The 5,943-nt window shown below is 39.0% G+C and overlaps 1 non-coding gene across 1 annotated transcript; it reads right to left on the reverse strand.

Moving 5' to 3' along the window:
- Window positions 1-4,882: 4,882 nt before the first annotated feature.
- On the reverse strand, window positions 4,883-4,988 carry LOC112731460 (small nucleolar RNA R71). The gene has a single exon (XR_003167236.1). It is a non-coding gene; the product is annotated as a small nucleolar RNA R71 (small nucleolar RNA).
- Window positions 4,989-5,943: the final 955 nt, after the last annotated feature.

The following is a 5,943-nucleotide window of genomic DNA, read 5'->3' on the forward strand; positions in this document are numbered from 1 at the left end:
GGCTTCTTGCGTTGTATGCTTCGCCTCCTTTGAGTCCTCGGGTAAGTCACTGTCGGCGAGGTACTTGAGGATCGGCAAGGTCCAGGAGTGCTGATTTGACACAATCATGTTTGTCGAGGTTGTGGCTGTGACAGATGGTGTCTTGATGACTTGCTGGATTAGTGATCGGCTCCCTAGGACCAACTTAGTTCTTGCTAGTTTAGATAGTAGGTCAGTCCTCGCATTTCGTTCCCCGGGAATGTGCTGGATGGTCACTCCATCAAATTCGGTAATTAGTTCCTTGACTTTAGATAAGTATTGTTGTAGCAAGAGATCCCGTGTTTAGTAGTTTTCATTTATTTGGGAGCTAACTACCTGGGAGTCGCTGGAAACTTCCAATGTCCTTGCGTTGACTTTTTTGGCAAGAGTTAATCCGCTAAAGGACTTCGTATTCTGCCTGATTTTTAGAAATTGGAAACTCGTACCAAATATATTGTTCGATGGCAATCCCATTCTCATTTTCTAGTATTATCCCTGCTCCCCCGGAGCTATTGTTTGATGAGTCGTCAACGTGGAGTTTCCATAGCTCTGTGGATTTCTTTCCATAATTATTTTGGCTATGAAGTCTGTCATGGCCTGAGCCTTGATTGCATTTCTGGGCTCAAAATGGACCTCGTATTGAGATAGCTCGACCAACCAAGTGAGGATCCATCTTGCCAAGTCTAGTTTCTGCAGTACTTGTCTGATAGCCTGGTCTGTCCGGACCGTGATAAGGTGCCTCTAGAAGTACTGCCGAAGTTGTCGAGACGTCGTGAGTAGTATGTAGGCAAGTTTCTCAAGTCTGGAGTAGCGCGTCTCAACGTTCTGGAGAACCATACTTATGAAGTATGCACGACTCTACATTTTTTTGCTCGTCTTTCTAGATCAGTGCCGCCGCCAGCGCTTCTCTGTTATAGATAAGTAGAGGTACAGTATTTCTCCCATTCTGGGTTTTAAGAGTATGAGAGGTTCTGCTAACACTCTTTTGAAGTGTTGGAAGGCCTCTTCGCATTCGGGTTCCCATTTAAAGCTTATGCCCTTATTCATGAGTTTGAAGAAGGGGATAGCCATCTGGGCGAGGCTCCGAGAAAGCGAGAGAGTGCAGTCAGCCTTTGGATATCCTTGAGGTTTGCGGAGCTACTTATCTCGAGGATGGCTCTGCACTTTTCCAGATTTGCCTTTACTCCTTATTGTGTGATCATGAAGCCCAGAAACTTCCTGACCTCCATCTCGAATGCGCATTTTGTCGGATTGAGACGCATTCGGTGCTTCCTCAGTGCCTGATATGAGCTTGAGGTCGTCAATGAGCTCGTCATCTATTTCTGTTTTGGCTAGCATGTCGTCAATATAGACCTTCAGTTTAGTCCTCGAGAGGTCTTTAAAGATCTTTGTGACGAGCCTTTGATAGGTGGCTTTGCGTTCTTTAACCCGAAGGGCATGAATGTGTAGTAGTGCGTGCCTTCGAGGGTTACAAACATCATTTTCTCTCTATCACTCGATGCATAGGTATTTGGTTGTATCCTGAGTAGGCATCCATAAAGCTGAGGTACTGGTGTCCCGAGGCGGCGTCCACCAGTCCGTCAATGTTTGGCCGGGGAAAGGCATCCTTTGGACAAGCTTTGTTCAAGTCCGTGTAATCGACACACATTTACCATTTACTGTTTGCCTTTTTTACCAACACAATGTTGGCTAGCCAGGTCGTGTAGGGTAGTTCCCAGATGAAGCCTGCTTCAAGCAAGCTTTTGACTTGCTTCCTTACTTCAGTTGCTCGGTTAGCGGATATTTTTCTTCTCCTTTGGGATACTGGCTTGGCTTTGGGGTCCACGGCTAATCGGTGAGACATCAGATCTGGATCTATTTCCAGCATATCTACTGGGGTGAATGCTAAAAGGTCCCTGTTTTATTTCAATAGTTCCATGAGTTCGCTTTTTATGTTGAAGGGTAGATTCTTGTTGATGAAGGAGAATTCGTCTTTGGTTTGCCCTATTTGTAGCTTTTCCATGTCTCCCTCTGGTTTCGGTCTGGGTTGATCGTCTTGACATGTGTCCAGGTCGACAAGGAAGATTCCTGTCGCATCCTGAGATCACTTTCGAAGGGCTAGGCTGGCGTTATGGCATTCTACCATGATTTCCCGGTCACCGTTTTTCTCTATCTTTTTCTAGTGAATTTGCACTTGAATTGCTACGTTAAATCAAAATTTAAATAGCTTTTAGCCACTATGGATGCTACTTTGAGTTGCGCACAATTCTATTTATTTCAGGTAGCATCCGGAGGGATTTGACGGAGTGTTATAGCAGAAAAGGGAGAAAGCGAATGATGCTGTCAATCTTGACCTCGTTGCACTCAAACTGGAATAACTTGAGTTACAGAGATCCAATTGACGTGATTCTAGTGGCATTAGAAAGTTAACTTCTAGAGCTTTCCAACGATATATAATAGTGCACATTTCTTCTCTATCAACCTCTGCATCCCCCACATTGAACTTGGTTCCTGCCAAGTTCAGCGTGGATTGGAGAACTTCTAAGGAAGAACTTGCTGCCTTCTCCACGCTAAACTTGGGAAAAGCCAAGTTCAGCATGGATTCAAAGGAACACGCTGAAGCACTTGCTGCCTTCTCCATGTTGAACTTGGAAAAAGCCAAGTTCAGCGCGGAGCTTAATGAATCCAATGGTCCCCACACTCTTCAAGCCCTACACGGATAAATTAAATTAATTTTGATTCAACTTTTATTTTATTTATATTTAGGAAAAGATATTATTTTAGTTTTAGAAAATATATTTTACATTAATTAGGATTAGATATAAAAGGAAAAAGAATCAGCCATTTGGCTTCTCTTCTCTTCTACCTCATTCTGCACTTTACAGTTTTTCAGAATCCTTATTTTCTCTCTGAACCATGAGCAACTAAACCTCCATTGTTAAGGTTAGGAGCTCTGTCTATTGTATGGATTGATACTATTATTTTTCTATTATAATTCATGTACTGATTTATATTTCAAGAATTGTTTTTGTTCTTTATTTTATGAATTTGGGTGGAACGGAAGTATGACCATTTTTCTAATTGAGTTCTTGTATAACTTGGAAAAGCTCTTTACTTAAACAACAGCTTGAAAACAATTTCTCCTAAATTTTAATTATCTAGACTTAACGGGATATGTGACATATAATTCTCTTATATTTGGGTAATTAGGATTTTTGTGGCACATAAACTAGAATTGAACTTCATCCTCTAATTGGAATTAAGTGACCAAGGAATTGGCGGTTGATGAAAGTTAGAGTAGACTAAGAAGGTCTAAGGAATTAGGTATTAGTCATATATAGTTTGCCATGAATTGAATCATACATGATTAAAATAGTTAGTAAGAAAAGTCAATCCGAAAAATAGATATCTCTGAAGCCTTAACTGTTTCTCCATATATTATTCACAACTCGTTTACTGCTTACTTTCTAATTTACTGAATTTACTGTTTAATGCTTTTGACTTCTTAAACACCATTTTCTGCTTGTCTAATTAAGTAAATTAATCAACCATTGTTGCTTAGTCCATCAATCCTCATGGGATCGACCCTCACTCACCTGAGGTATTACTTGGTACGATCCGGTGCACTTGCCTGTTAGTTTGTCGGTTATAAATTTCGCACTAAGTTTTTGGCGCCGTTACCGGGGATTGACTGTGATTGACAACTACTCGTTGTTTGATTGCTTAGATTAGATAGTTTTTTCTTTAATTATATTTTTTTAGTATTATTAATTTTTATTTTCTATTTCTTTTTTCCTTACGTTTTTTTTTTCTTTTCGTTTGCTATTCCCCCTCCCTTGTGTACATTGTTCCTTTTTATTTTTATTATTCAGTTTTTAAAATTAAAAAAAAAACAAAATAACAAACAAACAAACATTCATTGTTATTTTCATCTTCTTTTTTTTAATTTTCTTTTACATTATTCTTTTTATTTCAAATTTACGTTTTTGTTTTATTTTGTTTTATTTTTTTTTACGTTATTGTTCTTTCTTTTAATTTCCGTTTTTTTTATTAGATCCATTTGATTTTTGTCTTTAATTTTCAAAAATTTGCATCATATATTTTTTTTTCTTAATTGCTGAAATTAAGTTTGGTGTTTCCTAGTTATTTCTATTTTTATTTTTATTAATTAATTGGTCTAATAATTTCAAAATTTTTGTTCTATTTTAATAAGTAATTTTCGAATTTTTGAGTTAATTTTTTTTTAGTATTTTTTATTTTATTTCTTTTACACAGATTACCTCACTAGGAATTCTCTACACTCTGACGTAGAGATTCCCATCTTTTCTTATTTTCTGTTTGTTTATGAGCAGGAACAGAGATAAAAAAAAATTTTTAGACCTTGATCCTGAACCTGAAAGGACTCTCATGTAGCGTTTGCAACAAGCAAGACTGTACAAGGCTGTAGAATCCACTATGGTTCATAATAATGCTGTTAATGTCAATGTGGCAAATCCAATTGGGAATGAGGAACCTAGAAGAGTGCTTGGCTCTTACACTGCTCCTAATGCAGATCTTTATAGAAAAAGCATTGTGGTGCCTCCCATAGCTGCAAACAATTTTGAACTGAAGCCTCAGCTTGTCACTCTTGTGCAACAAAATTGTCAGTATCATGGACTTTCTCAGGAAGACTCGAATCAATTTATTTCTGATTTTCTGCAGATTTGTGATACTGTGAAGACCAATGGAGTGAATCTTGAGGTATACAAACTCATGCTCTTCCCATTTGTTGTGAGGGATAGAGCAAGGCTGTGGTTAGATTCTCAACCCAAGGAGAGTCTGGATACTTGGGACAAGGTTGTCACTGGCTTTCTGACTAAATTTTTCCCACCTCAAAAGCTGACTAAGCTAAGGGTGGAGGTTCAGACTTTCAGACAGAAAGAGGGTGAGACCCTTTTTGAAGCTTGGGAGAGATTCAAGCTACTTACTAGGCAGTGCCCTCCAGACATGTTCTCTAGATGGACTCAGCTGGATATCTTTTATGAGGGCTTATGTGAAATGTCCAAGATGCGCTTAGATAATTCTGCAGGTGGTTCTTTGCACATGAAGAAGACACCAGAAGAGACTATTGACCTTATTGAGTTGGTTGCTAACAACCAATACTTATATTCCTCCAACAGGAATCCTTTGCACTCTGATACCTCTCAGAAGAGAGACGTTTTGGAAGTGGAAGCTGTTGATGCTCTTCTCGCTCAGAACAAGCTTTTGTCTCAGCAAATAAATCTGATTACTCAACGGTTGAGTGGAATGCAAGTTTCAACTGTCAACACTCAGAATGCACCCCAAGAAGCCTCGTATGACATGACAGGTAATTTTATGCAAAATGAAAATTATGATTATGCTCAATTTTCTTTTGAACAGGTAAATTACATGGGGAGTGGTCCTAGAAATCCCAATAATGATCCATACTCTAAGACATACAATCTTGGGTCGATGGACTAACCTCAGAGATCTCAGAATTTCAACAATAATTCTCATGGCGGTTTCCAACAGAACAATCATAATAACCACCAATTTCAGTCTCATCAACAACAACCAACTCAGCAGAAAAACTCTCAATCCCAACAAGATTTTAATTGGGAGATGATGAGGAGTTTTATGCAGGAAACCAGAGCCTCCATTAGAAACTTGGAGGTGCAAATGGGCTAACTGAGCAAGCAAATACCTGAGAGGTCTGCAAATACAATTCAAAACTTGGAGATTCAGATGGGTCAATTAGCCACAAAAGTTAATGAAATTGATCAGAGGACCACTAATAGCCTTCCTGGTAACACAATTCCAAATCCAAGAGAGGAATGCAAGGCTATTACCTTGATAAGTGGACAAGTGGCAAGTACGGAAGCACAACTTAATGAGGAGCCAGTTGAAAAGGAAGCTCTAGAGAAGAAGAAGGAAGAAGTAGAGCAC

The sequence above is a fragment of the Arachis hypogaea genome, chromosome 12 (genome assembly GCF_003086295.3).
Source record: "Arachis hypogaea cultivar Tifrunner chromosome 12, arahy.Tifrunner.gnm2.J5K5, whole genome shotgun sequence".
NCBI lineage: Eukaryota > Viridiplantae > Streptophyta > Magnoliopsida > Fabales > Fabaceae > Arachis > Arachis hypogaea.